The following is a 24,193-nucleotide window of genomic DNA, read 5'->3' as shown; positions in this document are numbered from 1 at the left end:
TTGTTATAGTAGACAATATTAGCCCATAATTCTGAACATAATTATTAGTTATACCATATTCCCTATACTTCTGCAGGTTGTTTTTATTGATATGTGTTAAATGAGATAGATGTTGCATCCATAATGGATGGTCCCAAGGTAGTCATTTCTATACTACCTCAGAAAATATTTTAGAGTCAGGGTCTGTCAGAGGAGGAACAGATGAATGGTTCTGATTCAATTAGTGTCCTTCTTAAAAACAGTCTACTATTGATCTCAAGCACTGGGATTGGCCACACAGACTCATTCATCTAGAGCAGTAGAAAGTAAATTAGATTAATTATTATGATATGCATTTTCCATATGGTAAATCCAAGTAGAATTACAGTGCTAACCAGAGGCATTACATTAGTAATTATGCACTGAGATAGTAAAAAATTCCAATATTTTTTCTCAAAAAATGTAAAAGAAAGAGGGAGGAAGGCTTAGATTCACAGGGGGATAGAAATTTTCTTACTTGTACAGTAAGAATATTCAAGATGAGTTGTCCAGGCACATATTCTTGTTATGCCATGCATGTACCTCATAAGCCCAAAGGAGATCTTCTGTCACATATACACTAGGTCTATGGCTGGACTGCATCTTTGCTTACTGGTGAAGATCATCCTGCCTTGCTTGTTCATAGAAAACAATGCAATTAATTTATCTGTCATTAGTTGGATTGACTGACCCTGAGCACCAGTAGGTTAAATTACTGTTTCAGTAGAACTGATGTGCTGCATATACCAATCCTACAGCTCATCTGCTTCATTGAACATTTCAAGAATGAGAGGCCCTTGTCTTTTGAAACAGCATACCATTGTTGTTGTCCACACCAGCCCAATTTGCTCCTGCCCTGAAGAAAAGAATTGAGCACCAGATGAATTTATGGTTTTCAGTTCTTAAATATGCATACAAACTCCCTTTTCCTAAAGCTCCCAGAGCCCTGAAACTATTAGGGCGCATGTACATGTGACACCTCTCTTGTTTCCACGTTACTTTTCCTGTCTCCACATGACAAAAATCACCATTAAGCTAGCTAAGTAGCATCTGTGTATCCACGTTATCAGCTGATTTTATTGTTTTAGATCATTTTTTGTGGTACTTTAAAACACCTCTGGCATGTTTTAGTTTTACCTTTAGAGGGCCAAAAATGTGCTCTCTAATGGACAGTGGAAATACCTGATGAGATTGTTATCTGTTTAGCTGGAGAACTAAACAATATTCCTCCTAGAGAAGAGTTGCATTTGAAATTCACCATGTCAATGAAAACAGTGCACCTTTTGGGATGGCTAGCATTTGTGTGTGAGCACGCATGTGTGCAATATGCACACATAATCTATGTACTTGCTCTGTAATTGAATGTCAGCCACATCCATAAGGATCTGCTTTCTTGATCACCACAAACTGCCTCTGTAAAAGAGATTTCTTGTAGAGAACATACTTGGGACTTTTATACAAATTTGAGTATTATAAAAGTCTTCAAAGAGGGTACATATATAATGAATAGCTTTCATGCAGTATCATTTTGGGTAGTGAATTATCTGTGGAGAGAGAAACAAATGTCCTGTCTTTTCAAATGAGCCACCACATTGGAAAACCGCTTCAGGTCAATGGACAGATCAAATGGAAGAAACTTTTATAGCAAGTGTCATTAACACACGTAAAAATGAGATACCAGGAGGTAGATAGAGAGGTGGATACAAGCACATTTAAACAAAATGCAGCAAACCAAACTAGGGGGGAAAAGAGGGGTATTTAACTAAATGTTATTTAAATAAAATAACACTTCCCAATGAAGACACTGAGCTTCCTCACATCTAGAATAGGTCAAAGCCATCGGTCTGTCTTTGCATGAAAAAATATCAGAAGCAAGAACCCTGGCTTATTAATTCTTTCAGAACCACCTTTATTGCACTTACCAGTAATGGACTAAAGGTTTGAACTCGTATGTTCTCATGAGGAAAGGAACTATATGGGGCATGGGAAACAGGTGAAGAAATAATCTCAAACTGAATTATTTAACTATCTTCTATTACTTTCAAAACTCAATTTTGTTGTATATTATGGACTTCTAGTGAATGACAAAGCAAGACCTTTCCCAAAGAAGGGATTATCTACATTTTTGTAGACTGATATGAAGCTTCTGATCCTTATAGCAAATCCAAGGTATTCATTAAAGGGCATTCCAAGCAACTGGAAAAGCTTCAACAAGACTGAAAAAACCTCCTCTCCAGAACACCCTATAGACCTATGGCTTAAACATTCTTTCACCTAGTGCAGTTGGTCTGAAAATACCTCCAAAGAGGAAAAATGTAAGTTTAGTCTTCCTCCTCCTGGAAAGTGCTCAAACACTAAGCTATTTAAGCAAAGGATTGGGGACCTCCCTCCTCCTCTGCTTCTGTTTTGGATGGAATTGGATCTGGATGGTATGCTCTGAGAAAACCTACAGGATTGGACTTCATAGGTAAAAGACAGATGGGAATTTGTTTTGTAGATTCAGATAAGGCTGTATGAAGCTTTGGTCCCTGATTTGATTCGGTGGAGATTTGGCCCGATTCAACGGCTCAATCTCCAAATCCAAATCAAATCAGGAGACCCTTTAAATCTCTCTGAATCGAATTGGAACCTTCTGAATCAATTTGGAGAGATTTGGAAAGGTTTGGATATAGACACAGCTTTAAATGTTTTTTCTACGGACCTCAAGGTACCAGGCAGCTTGTGAATGCTGCGACGGTGGGGTGGATGGAGCATTCCAAAGGAGCACGTGGGACTCCCAAGCACGTTCAGCACAGACCCAGAAGTGGACCAGAACCACTTCTGGTCCACTTCCAGATCTGCTAAGAAGCACGGAGGGGGGCCCTTCCAGCACCCTCCCAGCTTGGCCAATGGTGTCTTCTGAGTCTGGGGGGCACCCAGGGTCCCCCCACAGCTGATTGCTGAGCCAGAAGGGGCAAGGGAGCCCCCCAGTATGCTTGGCAGTGGACCTGAAAGTATTTCCATCCACCCCAGCTTTGCAACATTCACAAGCCGTGCCTGATACCTCAAGGTATGTAGAAAACATTTTAAGGTTGTGTCTATGGCTGAATTGCTGATTCTCTGAATTGGTATTGAATCTTCAGATTCAGCCAAATTGAATTGGGGACAGTGATCCAAATCAACAAATCAAATCACTGTCCCAGATTCAGGCCGAATCCAATTCTGAATCAAATACGGCCTGTTTCGTACACACCTAGATTCAGATACAGTCCGATACTTTAATACTCTGCTGTGAGAAGTTTCCACCATCTGATCTGCAATGAACAGTGCAAACCATGCATAGGAATACAGAAAGAACACTCAAATTTAAAGTACAATTTAATATAAAAAGTATCAAACTGGCATCTGGTTTATAATAATTATGTTCCATATTAAGGCTGTATGCAAGTTGCTAAAGAGATTGTAGGTATCTGGGCTAAGAATGGTGGAAAAGAGGTGGTAAAAGCCAAGATATACAATTGATGAGTGGAGGATAGCTAGGGTAACTGAATGACTTCAGTTTTTATTTCCTCACTTTTTATAGTTTTTGTTCGAGGGATATGCCATCTCCTTCAAAGTTGATGATGTGTGTGCACACATGCACAACTGTACATTTACCTTTCAAAATTTGCACAATTTCAACTTTAAAGGTCGCTGCTGTATAATTAACATTCAAAAGTGAGGAAATGAAAATATGGGTCTTAAATAAATTTTAGCTTACCCATCCAATTCTTTAAGTATTACTACTCTTACTTATCTAATGATTGTGCACAACTTGTACTAAGTACTTTATAAGCACACAATGCTAAAGTTCCCACTCTGAAGAACAAAACAAATTATAACATAAATAATCATTAAAACAAATAACAGAAACAGAAAATAACACACATGCAAGTGACTGAGTTAATATTACTACAGGAACCTTAACTTTTTCATTTCCTGACCAGCAAGTGTCAGATGGGGGGGTCTATTAAAAAAAAAAAAAAAAAAAAAGCTCATGCAAAACTTACGAAGTACTTAAATTTCTCATTTTGTTTTCTGTAATACAGGCAAGCACTTGCTGCAAATTTGACTGACAATGTCTAACTTTTGACTTATGTGAAATATACACTCAGATCTTTCCATAATTTTTTTTTTCCTTTTTTATTAAAAAAATTGAGAGAGGAATTGCATCCTGAGAGAAACCATCAGAACTGATATTTCATAAAATGTATGCTGCTACAAATGGAAACCACTGTTGTTGGTGTGCATCAGTGGCAGGATAAGGCAGTGGTACACAAGACTCCAACTTGTAAAGTGCTATTTACAAGACATGTCTACATGTGACGCTACATCACTGTAGCAACATGCTACAGTGATGTAGCATCCACAGGCATCTATATCACCATAGCAACGTGGTCCCCCAGTATAGCGCACCGCTACAGAAAATTAGCTACTAAAAATAAACATACGCCACACATACAGCACAGCACAGGCTGTTACTGTGCCGTGATTTAGGACTTCCAAAGACTCCTGTTACTAAAGAGGGGAAAAACACAGTGGGCTAATCTGTTAGGCTGACAGGCAGCTGAGGCAAGGGCAGCACACAGCAGACCTAAGCTGCAATGGGGAAGCTGCCTATTAGACTTAAAAAAGGAACATTTGTGCAGGCTGGTGAGTCAACTGACTCAGACAGATAAGAGCCCCAGGGGATGACAGCCATTCTAATGTTTGTATAGCCAGAATGGAAGAGGTTTTTTGTTGAAGTGCTCACTTGCCTTTATTTTTATTTGTTTTTTTGTTTAAACTGGAAGACTGGACATGGCTATAAGCTGGTGAAGAAGAGGCAAAAGGGCACATTGAGATTTAGAACCCTGCCGGGGCAGAGAGTAAAACATAGGCAGCTTGAGGCTGAGACAGCCAAAGCCTGAGCGAGGAGATAGAGGTGGCCTGAATCTGGAAAGGCCCATATTGGAGTCCAAGAGGGATGAAGACTGGGCCAAAGAAGGCCCAGAGCCTGCAAAAGGTGAAACCAAGGTCAGAGGGAACCCAGAGTCTGGGAGGAGCAGGAATAGGACCAGGGGCCCAGACCCCGAGAAGGGGTAAAAGTGAAGCTGTAACCCAGAAGCTATGGTCCAGTGCAGCAGGCCTAGGCTAAGAGGGCCAAGCCAGAGAAAAAGGGGTCAAAGTTCCTACAAAGGTTTGAGGCCTGAGAAAGGCAACTGTTGCAGTGGAGACAAATGACCTCTCTGACAAGGTACTATGTACCATCTGTAAGGCATGGGCATAACTATAGGGGCAGATGGAGGCCATGAACACAGCCCTTATGGCCCCAGTACTCCAGGGTACCAATAGGACTAGAAGGGCCACTACAGATTGAACAAAGGCAGATGGAAAGTAGACTGTACTCTCTCTGGGTCTCAAGGCAACCTCCCAACCTTTGTTTAGAACAACATCAGGTTGTGGCAGACAAGCAGTAGGGAAGGGCACCCCAAGGGATCAGAGGAGGCAGGGGTCATGCTTCTACTAGAATGGTGCCACAGCACCACCAGACATGAAGGTCCTGTCACACTGGCAAGGAGCATCTCCAGAGGATATTACCTAATACAAGTTGAGCTAATATCCAACCGCTCCACAGAGGTAAAATGATCAGCAGACTTGCGTGCAGTGCTGAGGCCAGGACTGACAAACAGCTGTGCTGAGGCCAGGACTGACAAACAGCCCCAGCTTTCTGACCACACCATAGTCTTGAATGGAGTTTGCTACTGTGGGAGGGCTGGGCCTGACAAAACAGGTATTCGTTGATCCCAGCCCCAGAAGCTCACCACAACGCATGGAAGTCTTCAAGGGTTTGGTCCTTAGAATGTGTTTTATTTAGATCCTAATAAGCATGGCTATGCAACTGCTCAGACAACTCTCACTCACAATGACACTTACTAGGATCTAAATAAAATACATCCTAAGTGTAATATGTGGCAGGGCCCTTAGAGAGTAACTGGAGGGACACTGGAGGTATTCAGGTAATATGATAAGAATTCACAGTTCCTCTTGAGATCCTGGTTAGTACAAACCAGCCTGTGCATGGTTTTTGTTCCATAAATTCATAGAAAAATGTTAACCATTATCTCAACAGGGAATGGTGGAGTCTTACCCTCAATACTTACGAAACCTAGCTTAAAACTGTAACAGAAAGACAAATTTGACACAAAGAGCTCACTGAAGACATACTGGGGCTTTCTGCAATCTGAAAAAAGCACAGTTCACTGGTGAAACAGTAGACTAATCAATATGGTTCTATATAGTACTCAATATGGTTCTATATATGTTTCTTTCAGCAATCCAGATTTTTGTAGCTTCCCCACCTAATAGTATTGAAGAAGGTTAACGTAGCAAAGTCTATTTTTTGAAATTCTGGATTTGTAAAAGGAAGGATTTATCAATTTCACTATTAATTCTGATGCTGACAAACAATGTACAGGAGCCCTAACACAAGAGGATATCACTGCTGGAGTAGAGACACATCAAGATGAGTGTCAACAAGCTGAGGAACAACAGAGCAATGACAAGAATACACCTCATCTGGCTTGAATGGATGCATTCAGTACATGCAAAGAATTGCAGATACATTTTGAAAAATGCAAGTCCTGGAGGAAGCAAGTAACTATTTGGATTGGTTACAATCACTTACTAGGAAAGCACAGCTTTCATGTATAAACAGTCAACCTTGAAATAATTTTAAGAGGTAATATTGTTCTAATATTGTTGCCAATTTTTTTGTTGTCGTTGACTGCTCTTTTAAAAAAAAAAGTTGCTTTACTATGATGCTATCAATAAATGCTTGAAGTAAAAATGATTTCTTTTAAGTAAAGGTATAAAAGGTTAAACTTCCAAAAATAATAAACTATTGTAAGAATTAAATATGAACAATATTTAGCAAACTGTTAGTTTAGCAAATATTACTTACAAGGTTAACTTGCCCATCACATTAACTTTTTCCAATTTGGTTCAATGCTTTACATCAACAACAGTCTATGGCAACATACATAATGAACACTAAAATGTTGATATAAGAGGGTAGGACTATATAGCACAGGAGTGGACAATCTGTGGTATCTGTGCCACAAGTGGCATGGGACTCTGCTGTGTGGGACACAAGTGCCAGCTGCTTTCATTCCAGTGCTCCAGGATGCTTGTACACGTGACACTATTACCATGTACACATGACAAAAATGCCACTTAGTGTGGCTTAATGGTGTCATATTGTACACATGCTAGAGTTTTGTGGGTTTTAAATGAGTTTCAATCATTGCAAACTAAACTACATCCAAATGTACTTTAGTTTGCAATGTTGCAAATTGCAATGATGCAACTGTCAGCTCCCCCCCAGCCACAGGAGAGGTGGGCAGGCACAAAAAGGATTGGGCCCCTTGCCACTTCTTTCAGCATACTCCTGCGGCTGACACAACACCTGGGGCCATCTGGGAATGGGTTGGCTTGCCCCTGGGGCAGAGCAGGGAGGTGGCAGGGTTTGCTGGCAGCTGGAGAAGGTGATGGGGATGGCACAAGGGGAGCTGGAAGCCTGGGCATGGTCAGAAAAGTATTGGATTGGGTGCCTCTGAGCTGGGGCAGTGCCCAACCAGCTAGCAACCTGCCTAGGCTTCCAGTGCTCCATATACCATCCCTTCCACCTTCTCCAGCTGCTAGCAAACCCAGCCACCCTTCTGTGCTGCCCCAGGGGCAAGCCAGCCTGTTCCCGGGCAGCCTCAGGCATCCTGCCAGCCACAAGACCTTGATATTTTTTCTTCTTTTTTTGTGAGCTTGCCCAACTCTTCCATAGATGGAGCATGAGCTGCACAGCAGTACCTGAGCTGCAGGGGCCCCCAGTCCTTCCCTCTGAGGCAGTGGCACCTCCTGGGGCCACCCAGGTGGGCTGCTAGTGGGCCAGGTGATGCCCCAGCTCTGGTTAGGGAAAAAGTTGGATCAGGACAGGTGCTACCTCCGAGGTGGGGCAGCATCCAGCCCACTAGCAGCCCACCTCAGTGGCCTGGGGTGGGAGAGTGCTGCTGTCACAGAGGGAATGACCAGGGCCCATGAACCCCAGGGGCCGCTCAGCCCACCAGCAGCTCGGCCCCCTGGCCACAGGCAGGCTCTGGCTCTGGCATAAAAAAAAAGAAAAAAGGATCAGGCCCCTCATTGTAATGTGACAGAAAATTGAAACAGTGAGTTTCAATTAAAAACCCACTGTTTTAATTTAGGGAGCATAGAATAAAACCCTGAGGACTAAACCCCCATCACATCTACAAGTGCCCCCAGAATGCAAAATCAATCAGGTATGTCTTAGGACAGGAGGGATAGGGATTAGAATGGCACTTGGAGGGAATGGGAGTTTAATTTGTGGCATGCCATCCAAAAAGGCTGGCTACCACTACTAGTATAGCGCACTGTGTGTGAGCTTGCAGAACATATAGAATTAGCAGCAGAGGGTTATAGTCAAGTGCTTTTTTGCCACAGAGAGAATATTTGTTCTATATATAATTGTAATACTCAGCTAATCTTAGATTAACTGTTTGCCAGGAAGATTTTTTTTTTTTTTTTTTTTTTTACTTTGGTAGCTTTAACATAGACAAAAGTTGCTAAAAATTTTAAAATATAGAAATTCCCTTCAAGTCACCCGTTACTTTGAAATAATGAAATTTTAAAAAAATGTTCTATTCATTAACTTCTGTAGGTTTTTGTATTAAAAACTCGATGTGGTCAGGGTTCATGCAATATAAGGATTGTAGTGAGACCTTACCTACAGAAGTTATAAGTGAATCTATCCTATGAAAGTCATTCCACCAGCAAATTCCAAACTTTAATTCCCAACAGCTGTTGGAGGAGTTATTCATATTCCCTGCATGGCAGCTTACACTCCTAGCTGTCCAATTGCAAATGAAAGACGACAAACAAATGAAAGAATGAGAAACAATTAGTAACATTAAATATCAAACTCACTACATTTTCAATTAGGGAAGTAAAGTGGATATACTTTCTCAAAATGAGCTGAAGAGGTACATTTACCATATTTCATTTCAAACTGCCACACACATCTGTATCTTTGAATTGAAAGACAAAAGGAATATTTTATTCTCAAAACCTGAAACAGTACATAAAAGTGATTAATTTATTATTCATAAATTGCTAGCCCAATTAAATACTTTAATGCATGTTTAAGCATTTTAAAAGTTTTGCCTGCCTTTCCTTCTTTCAAAGTATAACTGTTCCATATGACAGTGGAAAATACTAGTGTTAGCATATTCCCTTTCTTCTAACCCTCTCCTCACAGTATAGTTCAGATATCTTGAAGAAATTAATTCAGGTTAAAGTAGTCATATTTTAAAACAATATCTCCAACTTCATAGAAAATATGAGAAGATATCAAAAGAAATAGGGACAATGGGGAATGAATCTGATGAACATTTAATGAAAAATCAGTTCCCTTGAATATGCTTCAAAATTTGGGTACCCAAAAATTGCTAGTCAGGTTTGAAAGTCTTGTTCAATGTATATCATGTAGTTAGGCCATGCAAGCTATTTACTTCTAGGTTTTCTGTGCTTACAGCAGTGGAGTTCATGATTTTGACCCTGCAGGCCAGATGAATGGCACAGGGCTGGACCACAGCCCTCTGGAGGACCTGTACTAACACTACACTGCCCCTCCCAAACGCCTGCACACTTGGATCAGGCCCCATGCCACTCTGCATGCCCAGTCTAGCATGCAGGGTCACAGCTCTGGCAGCTCACCAGTTTCGTGGCAAGCACCATGGGCTGAATGACACTGCACCAGGAGTCAGATCTGGCCCACAGGACAGGGGTTGAGCACCAATGGTTTGTAGTGTTTGTACTTGTCATCCATGTACTATGTTGGTATCTCTCTCTGCTTGGACAAATAAATTAAACAAATCTAACTGAAACCATCATTTTCTAGTACTGCTCTCTTCTAGGTTTACAATAATGCTGTTATATTTATGTTATCTGTGCACCCAGATCCAGCCCCCCCAAAGCTGCCTGACATCTTCCCACTAATCCACGCAGCTCCCTCCCACCACGTCCCCTTCAGTTCCAGAACCCGGCAGGGGCTGTATCTGAGTGCTCTGACATGGTCTGTAGGGACCACAGCAGCAGACAGGGAGGGGGGACCACCACAGGCATCTCTACCACTCTAAGGTTGATTGGGGAAGCAAAGCAGTGATCCAGAGGTGGAGAGGCCAATGGGGGGTCAAGTGGGTAACTGGGGTGGCAGGGTAGCCATTCAGGGTGAAGGAATGATTTGGCAGTCAGGGAGCAATCTGGGGGCAGAGGGGGCAGCAGCCCAGCCGTTCCCCATTTATCCACTCCCCCCTATTCCTCTCTTTACCCCTCAAATCCTACCCCCTTACCCGTGTCTCCCCCTGGCTCCTCTACTCCTTTCACCCCTTTTCCCTCCCTTCCCACTCACCCTATCCCTACCCACCTGTTGCCTGGTTGTTTCCAGCTGACAGTCAAAGGCTGTGCCTCCTGGGATACTGGCAGATTGCAAATTGGTGGTTTAATCTCAGGTGAGCACACAGATGATAATTTAACTCAAACTAGGTAATCCAGCTCAAAGATAATCCTCTCCCAAAGTGGCCTAATTTGTAGATGCTAAAAGGAACTTAACACTTGTTAATGAACCTTAATGTGTGATCAGCCAAGTTTTAAGTGTTCCTAACATGATCCAATTGTAATGTGTAATCTCACCCTCAGAAAATCTTATTGGTTTCAATTAAAGTTTCTGAAGAAAATAAATCACTTCAAAATTCTGAAATTTCATTTTAAATTTACTATATGACTTATCATTTTATACTGTTTCTATTGTATACTTTAATCCATAACCTATTGTGACACACTAGTTGAATTAAAAAAAAATCATTAGTAATAACTGTTATTTAATACTGGTTGAAACATCTTATCTTTTCTAGTGAAATACATCTCCTGGCTGTGCTGCATTGATATAGTTTGACGTTTCTAGGAAAGAAGATAAGATGTTTCGAATCAGCACAATGCAGCAGCTGTCCTTAATATTTTAAAAATAAATTAAAATTAAATTAAATTAAACAAAGCACCACTTAAAACAGACCATTTTTATACACCATATTATAATTATGATGGTTCAGACAAGAATTCACCATAAACTAGTCCTGTGTTGTGGTCATCTGAACTCATCAAGACTAATAGATTAAATCCTTAAGTGATTTCAGCACTTCAGTTTATAGCTTCTGGTAACAAAAGGTATCAGGCATCCAGTGGTGACATGTAGGGGGTGCACATGCACCACCTGAGAACACCGGTGCACCCCCTGACCAGCAGCACTCACCACTTAGGTGATGGGCAGTGGGGGGCAGGTGGAGAGCACAGGTAGGAATGCCGGTGCCCCCTGCAACCACTAAGGCTGCACCAGTCACCCATTCAGGCATCCACTCTAGTTCTTCCATAACCAGGACAAAGATCACCTCTGACCACCTTCCCACACTAAAAACAACAAAAATCCGTTATTTTGTACCTTATACACTAATTCAGAGAAGCATAATCTTAAATAAACACAGCTCCCTTCATAGCATCTAACAAAGTGAGCTATTGCTTATGAATGGTTATGTATCAGCTTTCAACATATCATGTTTTACATCCAGAATGGCAGTTTACAAACCACTATATACAAAAAAATCCACAAACCACCATATTTACAACCACAAAATTATTAATAATCCCAAACACACCAAAAAAGCAGTAATCTCCAACTAGGCTCTCAGATACCACCACATCTGCTCTTAAGAGGATAATTGTGACAACCTCCCCCCGCCCTCACAAACCTGAAAACTGCCTTTACCAAGCAACCACATTTTGGCAGAGAAATAGGTTGCATCTTTGAATGAGCTATCCAAATACTGCAAAACAACTTAATACAATGCAAAAAGAAGCCCCTTACGTAAACTGATTGCAAGCCCCTGGTTGTCACATACTATCCCACAATGCAACTAATAAGAAGGATGATCAAACATGTATAGCCTATCTTTGAAAAAGATCAGATCTTGAGAGAAATATTCTCAACCCCTACATTCCCGGCTTCCAAAATGACCTCCAAACCTTGCCCATCAGAAGCAAACTCTTCATTGATTAAACATACAAAAAATGGGAAACAACCCTGATTTAACAATAAATGCCAAACCTGTGAACACATCTCCACTCCCACCACAATCAACACCCTTCACAATAAAGCCATCCAAATCCATGGAACCAACACATTATTACAGAATGTGCTAGATCTCATCCAAATGTATGGGAACTACTCGTGTGAGAGTAAACAAGAATGAGCTGTCACAGAAAAAAAAGAGATCGGACAGAAACACATGAACACTGGTAGGAGAACACTTTTCACAAAACAACTGTAAATACTGTAGTATTTACTGTAGTCTACTGTAAATACTGATATTAACTGTGCGGTAGCACTCATGTAGATGCTGACCAGGGGCAAATTAGCTCCCTGTCAACCACATCAGCAGGGGGTCACTGGGGATGGGGAAATCTCTGTCCCCAGTCCTGGCACTGCTCAGCTCCTGCTTTTGCTGGAAAGTTGGGAGCTGATCAGCACAAGGACAGGGTCACTCTCTGCGTGCCCCCTCCACCTCCTTCCTTCCCCCTCCCCATGCGCACCTCCCAGCTCTTCAGAAAAGCCAGGAGCCACACAGCGCCAGGACTGGGAAGCTCTCAGCTTCACTGCTTAGCTGGAAAATCGCTGGCATCTGTCCCACTTGTAGGGCAGCTCCCAGTGAGCCTCCTGCTGGAGAAACTCTGCCCAGCAGGGGGCTGGCCAGAACCTGTCTTGATCCTGGAGCAGCTGCCAGTGTGCCCCTGCTGGACAGGGAAGCCCCACTGGGTACAAAGCTCTCTGGCAGCTTTGTGCCCTGATGTGCACAGGGCTGGGAGAGCTCTGACAGTTGCAGCAGCAGCAGCTGTCTCGCAGCCCCATGCACATCAGGACTCCTCCCAATGTGTATGGGGCCAGGAGACACCTGCCACTTCAGCCAGCAGAGTTCTCCTGGCCCCATGCTCATCAGGACTGGCCCTTGTGTCCCCTGCCAGCCCCCAGGCTAGCACCCCTGGGGAGCCTGAAGCTTCCCTTGGCTGCTACAGTGGGGGTAGAGCAGAGCAGGAGCATCCCTATACTGGGCAGCTCCCAGCAGGGTGCACATGCAGACGCACTCCTGAGGAAGGCTTACTGCACAGTATGCAACTCTGCAGTAAGGCTATATGGCATTGTAGCCTATATAGCATGTGTAGATGTGCCCTATGGGTACAACAGATGCCTCATGTGATCCAGAACTGATTGTCCTAGGGATCAAAATAGGTGTGGCATAAGTCTTTTACACACTTTGCCCTTCTAACCTGCCTTGCTGCTCCTTAGCCAGTAGGTGGACAACAAAAGCATCAGCTTGTTCCTGGAATGAACTGCAACAGGATTTCTCAAGAAAGTGGTGTACATGTTATCTGGCATACTTCAGAGGGATAGTGGATATGTATATCAATACAATCCCAGGAAAAATGCAATGACTATTAAACTAGGGACAGAAGTTACACATAAACTGGTTTAAGTGATCAGAAAGTGGTTTAAACCTGTAACAGAGTGTAAGCTCATTGCACATAAACCAGTTTCAAAATGGCCAAAACTGGTTAAATATAAACCTGGTTGAGTGCATCAGACTCAACTGATTTGAGTCAAACCAGTTTATGCAACTCTTGCCCCACCCCCTCCTCAGTCATCCTGCCAGTCAGAGAAGGGAGCTGCAGCTACGCCCCCCGCTCAGCTGGCAGCCAGCTGAAGTGAGGCAGGTGGAAACAGCCCCTGCTGAGGGCCCCCCCCATGCTGAGCACAGCCTGGCTGACATCCAAAGCCAGGCAGGGGGTTCGTTCCCCCCCGCCCCCCGCTCCTATTCTCTCCTCAGCTGGACTGCCGGCTGGAGCAGGGAGCATAGCCAGATGATCAGCCTGACTCCTGGCTGCAGGGAAGCCTTTCGTGGGGGCTTTACTCCCCTGACTAAGCCAAACAAATCACCAGGCCCCCTGCTTGGCCAGCAGGTCATCTGAGGAGGGAATGGGAGAGTACCCCCCCATCCAGCTTTGGATGTCAGCCAGGCTGTGCCCAGCACAGAGGATGGGAAGCTCTCAGCAGGGGCCATTTTACACCCCCCCAACTCCCTCCTCAGCTGGGGGGGCCTCCACTGCAAGTGGGGTGGGGCAAGGTGGTCAGAACTGCCACAGGCCGTACGAGGCAAGCAGCAGCACTGGGGCTCAGAGGGGTGGCCACAGTCCCCCAAGCCTCCCCAGCATGCTGCCACTTGCCTCGCACAGTCTGAGGCAGCTCTCCCCACCTCACTCCTGCCCACAGCACAGCTCCCCCACTGGGAAGAGGCTTGCACTCCCCGGGAAACCATGAGAGGGGCTGCTGCGCTCATCAGAGTCCCTGCCCCCTCACTGCTCCTCTGGCAGGAGTGGAGACACAACCAGAGGACGGCCAGCACGGCCCCTTTAAGCAAAGGGGCAGGGACAGGGATTATTTCTCCCTCCCCTCTGGCCATGCCCCTGCTGCAGTGAGGGGGGAGCATCAGGCAGACCCCGGCTCAGGTCCATGCCCATGGGACAGAGTTGAAACCCCACCCTGGCCAGTTCTCTTGAGGCTACTGCTGGGACTGGCCACACCTTCTCCTCCCCAGCACAGCTTCCCTGTAGCCAAAGGCATGGTCTAGCGCCCCCTGGCTTTTGGCATGTGCCTGCATTTCCTGAATGTCTATTCACTTGCATACTGGTTCAATCTATGCAGATTAGACTAACCTGCAAAGATTGAATCAATTCAGGCTCTGGCATTTTGAATGCCTGTGCTCAGCCTTAAAATGACACCCTGCCCTGCCTTCAGTTTAGAACACATGACATGTACTGCACCTATACGCAACTTGTAAACCCAAAATAAACCAAAACACAAAACATGTTTAAGTCTACTCATTTTGGGAGTTTCCCTTTAAATGATTTTTTTCTGTTTGTAGAAGCCATTATTTTGTTGTTTATTCAAAGACTGCTGTTTTCCTTTACCACCTTGAAGTACAGTATACTCTCACAGGCTATTCTCTTACCTCAATTAGGCAGCACAGCACTGATCTCCTTTTCTTGCCCTCTTGACATACCATAACCCTAATCTGGTTTCTCTCTAGGTATTTCTCACTAGTCTACATGATGGGCTAAAAGGAATCTCTCACCTACCAAAAAACAGGAAGAAAGAATAAAAAAAGTTTCCTATCCATTTAAAGAAAAGACAGACAGACAATACGTGCACTTTTTCTTTAATGAAAAAGTATGTTATAGTTCATGGGATTAAAAAAAAACTCTCCTTAATTTAGCCATTCCACTTCGATGAGGCTGTCATGTAACCGCGTTGTTAATTAGCCAAGTTTCCTCTCCATATTTCATTTCCTCAAACTCATTGCCCTCCAAACAGTTTAGAAAGCCTATTTAAGAAGATGGCCTCATCACAAGTATGCACTATAATACAGATCTCCATTCCTAAGACTCAATATACACCTAAAGTATGTATTGATCAGAATCATACACAGCCTATATGCCTTATTGAGATTACAAAATGATGTCTGAAAAAAGATACACAGTAATTCAGAGTATTTCGTATTGGTTTTTAAAGTATTTTTTCATGTGGACAAGCATAAGAGAATTTTGATATTATTTAATTCAATCTATGACATTCATTCAAATATTTCTACTTTGTATTCTTTGTGATGGGGGAGAGGGGGATAAAACAAGGAGGAATTTCTCCAACAGAGTCTGAATTTGACCTGTAGAGTAAAGACAAGTGAAGAAAAAGAATACACACAAGTACCTTTAAACACATTTAAATTCAAGGCCTCAGCAAAAAGCAGGGTTTCTGAGAATCTTTACTTGGAAAGCTACTTTTTAAAATTAATTTCATTACAATACAATAAACCCAAAAATTCTGAAGTAGATTTCCTGATCCTGCTCTTTCACAGCACCTAACACAATGGTCTCTTGGGACACAAACTAAACAATCTATTTCTGATGTAGGCCCTGAGGCATGATGGTAGAAGATAATGGCAAATGAAGGCTGCAGAAGTTCTGTTATAAGATTAGATCCTAAAAGGACTAAGGATAGCCAAAATGCCATGTAAAAAAAATAAAAGAAACTATATGATTTGAAACCTATCTAAATATGTTTGCATTCCAAAAAGTTTGATTCACCTCCTCACATCACCTTTCTTTCCCCATTTTAATTAGTAGTGTGTATATACCTTTATATTTCCTGGATTTGAAAAAAGAACCGGAGGAGCTACTGAAAAGGATGTTACATTTTAAGCGTATTTAAAACTAAAAGACACTCAAAACTTCACAAAATAATCAAATAATCAGCTGATTCCATGATCAGAGGGATGTGTTTTGAACATCCACTTTCTAGGAAAAAAACAACATATTTTTGGATAGTATACAGGATCAAGAAATTAGTCCTGTAAACCTATTATACAATTCCAAAGCAAGACAAGTCCTACTTTTGTGCATACTACATATTTTTGGAAAAGAGTTTTCTTATGCCAAGAACAACAGATAAACGTACCATTAGTAGAGAAATGGGCACAGCCTAGTACAGTGATTCTCAAACTTCTCATCATGCAAAGTCCCTTGCTACATTCAACAAAAACTGCACAACTCATGGTTATAAATATTTGTCCTTAGCTAATATTATATTCAAGACAAAAATAATGCAATGTATGGGTCTGGGGGAAGAACAGGGAGGCACAGAAATTGCAGCAGAAAGTATGCATGTGGGGGTTGGCAAAAAGTGGAGCATGCCAGATGAAAGTACCACCACTCGCTGGAGTGTATCAGTGTCTCCACCCTCTGGCTGGTCAGAGCTCCATTAATGGTATGCTCCCATTTAAAATGGGAAAGGCAACAAGATACCCAGAGCAGGTGTTTAAATAATGGGGCAGTCCTGACAAAAAACAGGACATATGGTCACCCGCTGACACTTTGAAATCAAGGTCTATTCAAATGGAAACATGGTTTGTTTTAAAATGGGTTCAAAGTAATAAATATTTGAAGCTCAACCTTTTTATATCTGGAACAAATCTCCTCTTCAATTCCCTCATCATTTTTAACTGCTTTTTAGTGATTTCTGAGTATAGCAGCCATTAGTAATGACAGAAGATATGACTGCTTTCTCTGTAAATTAGTGACTACAATTTAGGGATGATTTCACCGTGTTGAAATATAAAATGAACCCATTTCTGCTACACCTGAATGAAATGTCCCGTCTATAAAATTGGAATCAACAAAATATACCATCCAATACAATTCAGAATTATATGCATTTTAAATGAATTCTGGAGTCTAGGGATATTATTATAGCGGCAGATGATATCAGCATGAACTTTATACTGTTATAGGTTATAAAAGTCAGAAAAGTAGTACCTTCTTCTGCTTAAGCAGTATGAACATGTGATATGACTACACCTACTTTGGCTTGCGAATTCTACTTAACTTCACTTTCCTGATGTGGAAATTTTTGAAGTAGTGCTCTACCTTGGTCTCTGTCTCTTATGAGCACATTACACTAGACAGAAACATAGTAAAAGTAATGAACCAAAAAAAAAAAGTACAGATTTTGAATTAACCAGCAACAATCTATTCAAATGACAAATTTATCTATTTATCATAACAAATTTGGCTCTACTGTTCCAATATGGACTAAAATTTCAAATCTTTGTGATCAAGGAAGCATGAAATAGGTTGTCAAAAATGCAGTCTAAAATATGAGTCATATAGCAAAAATAACTATATACTGCTTGAAAATACTAAAGATAGATTTTTTTTTTTTTATAAAAACAAAAAGTTGCCTGAAACATACCTGTGATAAAGTTGCTATCTTTTTATAGAAGTTTCCCTCGTGACATTTTTCTTTTGAACTATTTTAAAATATAAAACTTATTTGTAAAATATCTATGAAAGTAGCACACACTTTTTGGCAGGAATCAAATCACTTGTTTATTTGATAGGAACCATAGAACTGCTCTTATTATAAATGAATTAACAGGAAAATGTCTGATCCTTCCTTCGCATTGAATCTTCCAAGAAGTTAGCATCAAAGTGAGACCCACTGGGAGCAATTACATATGCTATTAGCACACAACAATAAATGGAGGTGCATATCAGGCTGGAGTTTATTGCCCCCTGGGTGCCAGGTTTACATGTGAACCCAGGACCGCAGTACGTTGAGCCAAGTTAGAGCAGCCCCAGCTGACAGGAGGTCCAGGGGGTCAGCCTGCCAGCCCAGAGCTGCTCCAGCCTGGCCCAATGTGGGGCAAAGGAACTGGCTGGGGCACGAGGTTGCTTTAGTGCAGGGGCTAGCTGGCAGGCAGCCCCCACATTGAAGCACCCTCATGTCCCAGCCAGTCCTATCCATGTCCACACATGAAGTGTTACAATGTTAAAAACTCCGCAGCAGGATATTACTTGCATTTAGAAGTACTACCTGGCTACAGAGATAAATAGCTTCCTGCAGCGCAATAGGGCTGCATGTGTAGACATGAGATGTTGACTGCAGAGCTAATTAGTCTATTCTGCAGTAAACAACTTGTGTAGATGTGCTCACTGGTAGCAAGAACTTTATGGTCCACTAGGCTTTTACAAGGAGGAAGACGTTATTACCAAAGGACAAAACCAACATTTCTTAACTTCTATTCCTGCAGCTTGACAAGTTGAAATGTAAACTCTATATATTCTACTGTTCTAGGGCTAGACAGCATTAAAGGCATGAGAAGCTAAATTGTGGTTTCTGCTTGCTGAAGGATTTAAAATATCTATCTCTTCACCAAGGTTGTGAGTTTTGGCCTGTTTAAATGTTGTTATTCCACACTAAAGAGGGAGGAGGTAAATAGCTGGCTGTGATTAAGTGGCAACAATTCCTTTATCTATGTTGCTGGGTTGGGTCAGGAAGTAATACCTCTGTAAATATGGCTAACAGGCTTATCAAAAAAATTCTCAGAATGGTGAAGTATGACCATTATTTGACAGTTTGGTCTAGAAATTTTTGCTTTGCAGTCTTTGCATCATGACTGAGTATCATTATGGAAACTAACATGCTCTCTCTCCTGGAAAGATATCTTAGCTGTGGAAATTTCTCACAAATTTCCACTACTAGAAACAAACGTGTTCATAGCTTTGGTCTGGACAGGATGGAGGAACATTTTGGACAGCCTCATAGGAAAACAGAAGATACTATCCCAGAAAAAGAATGGAGAGAGCCCATACCTCAGAAAAGCCCCCTGGCATACACATACCATCATCTCAATCCGCTAACTGAAAATGTTGCTGATTGCATGACAAGAGAACACGTTACTCTGGGATGGCAAGGGGATCCAATTCATGTAACTCGGACTCCTCTTTAATATGCTGCATTTCACTGGTTTGTTTGGGGTGAACAGAAGATGATCAGCTCCTGCCCTTCCCCTTCCAACAGTTTAAAATGTCTGCCTCTGATGAAGTAGATAGTAGGGGTGTGCAAAGCGGGCCCTATTTGATTCGGATTCAGATTCAGCCTGAATTAGTCTTACCTCGGTCCTGGAAAAACTCTTTGAGAAAATTATCCAGGAGTACATCTGCGAGGGGCCAGCAGGAGAGTTTATGTTTAGGGGCAATCAACATGGGTTCATTAGAAACCTGGTGGCCTTCTATGACTAGGTCACAAAAGCCTTGGATGCAGGTGTTGCGGTAGACATAGTCCTCCTGGACTTTAGGAAGGCCTTCAACACTGTCTCTCACCCCATCCTCATTAAAAAGTTAGGCGTCTGTGATGTCAACACCTATACAGTCAGATGGGTCACAAATTGGCTGGAGGGCCACACCCATGGAGTGGTGGTGGATGGGTCATTTTTGATCTGGAGACATGTGGGCAGTGGGGTTCCCCAGGGTTTGGTCCTCAGGCCCACACTGTTCAATATCTTCACTGGCAATTTGGACGAGGGGGGTGAAAAGCACCTTGTTCAAATTTGCAGATGACACTAAAATGTGGGGAGAAGTGAGCATGCTAGAAAAGAGGGACAGGTTACAACTAGATCTCAGGTTACAGAGTTGGGCAGATGAGAGTAGGATGGGTTTCAATACGGACAAGTACAAGGTGATGCACCTGGGGAGGAAGAACCTGTAGCATACCTACAGGCTGGGGAACTCCCTTCTCATCAGCACAGAGGCAGAGTATCTTGGAATCACTATTGACTCCAAGATGAACATGGGCCGCCAATGTGGGGATGCAGTCAGGAAGGCTAACCGCACTTTGTCATGCGTTCATAGATGCATCACGAGCAGGTCCGAGGAGGTGATCCCCACCTCTATGCAACACTGGTCAGGCCGCAGTTGTAGTACTGCATCCAGTTCTGGGAGCTGCACTTCAGGAGGGATGTGGACAGCATTGAGAGGGTCCAAAGGAGGGCCATTCACATGATCGGGGGCAGCAGGGCAGGCCCTACAATGAAAGACTATGGGACTTGAACCTGTTCAGCCATCACAAGAGAAGGCTGAGAGGGGATCTGGTGGCCATCTGTAAACTGGCCAAGGGAGACCAGCAGGAAATGGGAGAGTCCCTGTTCCCCCGAGCACTACCGGGGGTAACAAGGAACAATGACCATAAGTTGATTGAGAGGAGATTCAGGCTACATATCAGGAGGCACTACTTCACTGTCAGGGTGCCAGGTGCCTAGGAGCTGGAACCAACTTCCAAGGGAAATGGTGCTCAACCTTACTCTGGGGGTCTTCAAAAGGAGGCTAGACAGCCACCTAGCTAGGGTCATTTGACCCCAGCAACCTTTCCTGCCCATAGCGGGGGGGGGTCAGACCAGATGATCTGCTTAGGTCCCTTCTGACCCTACCAACTATGAAACTATGAATCAGGGACACATACTCAGCAGAGAACCTCAAGTGAACTGGAGGTACTTCTGTTCCACCTCCAGGTCTGCTGGGGAGCACATAGGACCCCCCACCCACATGGCAATCAGCCACAGGAGGACCCTGTGTGCCCCCCCCCGACCCAAGAGGCACCAGGCACTCTGGCAGACCCAGAAATGGACTGGAAATGGACTGGAAGTGCTTCTGATCCACTTCTGGGTCTGCTGCCGAGCATGTTGGAGAGCCCCCCGTGCTTCTGTGGGACACTCCATGCACCCCAGCATCACAGCATTCACCTGCTACCTAGAGGTATGTAGAAAAAACATTTAAAGCTGTGTCTATGTCCATGTCCAAATCACTGAATCTTTCTGAATCGATTTGGAGGGTTCTGATTCAATTCAGAGAGATTAAAGGGTCCTTTGATTCAATTCAGATTTGGAGATTCAGCCACTGAATTGGGCCAAATCTCCGCTAAACTGAATCAGAGACCAAAGCTTTGCGCAGCCCTAGTAGATAGACCCTGTCCTCTCTGGCTGCTACATCTTCCCTACCAGAAAATTCCCAGAGATGAGACAAGATCTATTTAACCTTGGAATAGAGAACCAATTTTTACCCACTGGGCCATATTAATAGACAACTTAATGGAGTTTTGCCTTCCTTGAAGCAGCGTTGTTCATGAAGCTTCTTAACTTTCCTTCACTGCTCTCCCACCCAGCCCTACTGAATGTGATACTTCATTTACTTCCTCTTTTCTAATGAGCCCTAAACTGACCAGGACTTCCCTGGCTGGACCCCTGCACAACTGTGCTGTGTGCCATCTATATCTGCTGAGTAATCCTATTGCTTCCATGGTTCTACAGCTGTAGGTCAAGGTGTCAGACTACCTGTTTCCTGCAGGTCTGAGTTACATGCCAATTATGCGACTGCCAAGATGCGTTTTTCTTAAAACTTACCTTTTATCTCCATTTCCTACAACGCAGATAAGAGAAAAGATCTGGTGGAGATAAATCATCCACCTCTTTCAAAATAAAATATCGCGAGTAAATGATAAGTATATTATTTGTCATATAACATACATCAAAAACAATTGTGCTCATGCAATGTCATTTGTACTTGTATTACTTACTTCAGAATAGCTTATTTGTTCCAGGCATCTAATAATATGTTTTCTATTAGAAAATGTAAATCAACCAATTTAGTTAAGGACTTTTTAAAGCATGCTTTAATAACAGCCAGGTTCAGTGACTGATCTTCTGTTAGTAGCAACAAGAGAAGTACAACACATAAACAGTTTACATGATAAAAGTCTGACAGCATATCCTCCACACATACTAAAGAAAATAACATGCCCGTGACAGCTACAACAGCAGCAATTTTCAACTTCTTACGGTACTGATGCAATGCATTTTTCAGTCATCACTCTTGCATAAATCTGTATGTCATTTTTTTCATGTTATAATTTTGCATTCCATTGGATCAGTTTGTATGCCCTATATCTGTAAATGAGCCAGATAATACAGAATGTGAAAAGTGATTTGTGCTATCAGTGACATCAGGAGGTTTGCAGCTGTAGTTATTAACAGATATTTTTTCATCCAGCTGCATAGACTAAAATCAATCATTCTGATAACTAGGCATGGCATGAGCTGTCCGCAGTGTCATTTCAATCTGATTAATCACACATACACAGACCTTTACCTTAAAGGAGAAATTGTTCACATTTAATCACAAAGATACATTCCAGCATACTATCATACATTACTAAATTTAACTGCGATTTATGTCTTATGTTTTGGCAAATACGTTTATGAAAATGTGGCCCTGGCATATAGATATATTGTTTCACTCATTTTACAAACATTAAAATCTAAGCTAATACATTGCATTTAGGGTCATTTATCATGTTAGGTTTTCAGCTTTTGAAGTTTCCATTACACAGACATTTGTTATCTGAAGATTTATCCTAATATTCATGGTAAAGATGAATTATTAGGTATTATGTCTTCTTTAGATCAAGTGTCCTAGACAGTAGGTACCATCTTGACCAAGGAGAAACTTGACTATGTTTTGCTGACGCAGGTCTTAAATTTTACAATCGGTTCTGCTTTTGGTTGTGGTTTTCTATGTTACTTGGGAACAAAGCACAGCAGTTTACTACATTTAAGAGTCACAGGAGAGTCCATTGATTATTAGAGTAATATTAAGGTGCTCCCCCAAGAAAGTCCAAAACCCTGAAAGTTAAATCCAATCTCTCTCTCAGAAGTGTAACAATACAGATAGGCACCCAGGGCAGCAGGGTGACTTCAGGCTGCTGCTGTGGTGTTGGTATAATTGCACAGATATTGCTTTCACATGCATACAAATGGTATACATTCTAATACCACCAGTTATTAGAATGCCTAAATCTAGTGTAATTCAATTACCACCTCAATATTCAAGTAAGATTAACTAAAACTCAAGCAAATAGAATCTTTTCCAGAAAAAATGAAATCATGCAGTGTGACAGCATAATCCTCTCAATCCCCGAGATACAGAAAACTGACATGCATAAATGTTTTGCATCATAATCTAAGGAAAGATACTATATTTTTGCATGCGATGTGCCCTGGAATAAAATATGCAGCTTGTTATTGAAAGGCAGAAGGAAGAAAAACATTTTTTTTCTTGTAGGAGGTAACTAAGCAGCAGCAGCAAGGGAGCAGAGCCTGCTCTTGTTCTTCTCCCTGTGGATATTGTGCAGACTTTTACTTTCTCCTTAGCTCCGTAAGTGGAAGAAACTGCTTTTCCACTATTTCCTTGCACATAAGGCTCACTCCAATTTACTGCAGCAAGTTTTTGGGGAAAAAAGAAGAAAAACCTGTCACATGCAAGAAAACAAGGTACAGTCAGGCCTCAATTTTTTTGCATAGTTTCAGTTATGCACGGTCAATTAATTGTGATCCTTTTATTTTCATACACAGTATGGATTCTTTTTTACACAGTTCAGCATGGTCACCAAGATGCAGAGACGCATCTAAAATCAGCTGGTTGCTTCCAGCCCCCTCTCCACCACACTGCTCTCAGTGTAGCTGGTAAGAGTGTTGTGTTGTGGTGGAAAGGGAGGTGGGGAGGCAGATCAACATCCCCCGCAGTGAGAAAGGAAGCGGGGCAGGGGGTGGGGCAGGTGCAGGAC

General features: G+C 42.5%; 1 long non-coding RNA gene across 1 annotated transcript in view; it reads right to left on the bottom strand.

Moving 5' to 3' along the window:
- LOC109316777 overlaps positions 1 to 1,623 on the bottom strand; it is a 21,491-nt gene extending 19,868 nt beyond the window's left edge. Inside the window, exons 1-2 of the long non-coding RNA XR_002102918.1 lie at positions 710 to 1,623; positions 69 to 70 (exon numbers count right to left, since the gene is read on the bottom strand). This is a non-coding gene — a long non-coding RNA (uncharacterized LOC109316777). The remainder of the gene's footprint in view (positions 1 to 68; positions 71 to 709) is intronic.
- Between the last annotated feature and the right edge of the window lie 22,570 nt (positions 1,624 to 24,193).

This window comes from Crocodylus porosus, unplaced genomic scaffold, assembly GCF_001723895.1.
Source record: "Crocodylus porosus isolate Cpor-Errol unplaced genomic scaffold, CroPor_comp1, whole genome shotgun sequence".
In the NCBI taxonomy this organism is placed as follows: Eukaryota; Metazoa; Chordata; order Crocodylia; family Crocodylidae; genus Crocodylus; species Crocodylus porosus.
Note: the sequence above shows the minus strand (reverse complement) of the source record. Positions and strands in the feature narration are given on the sequence as shown.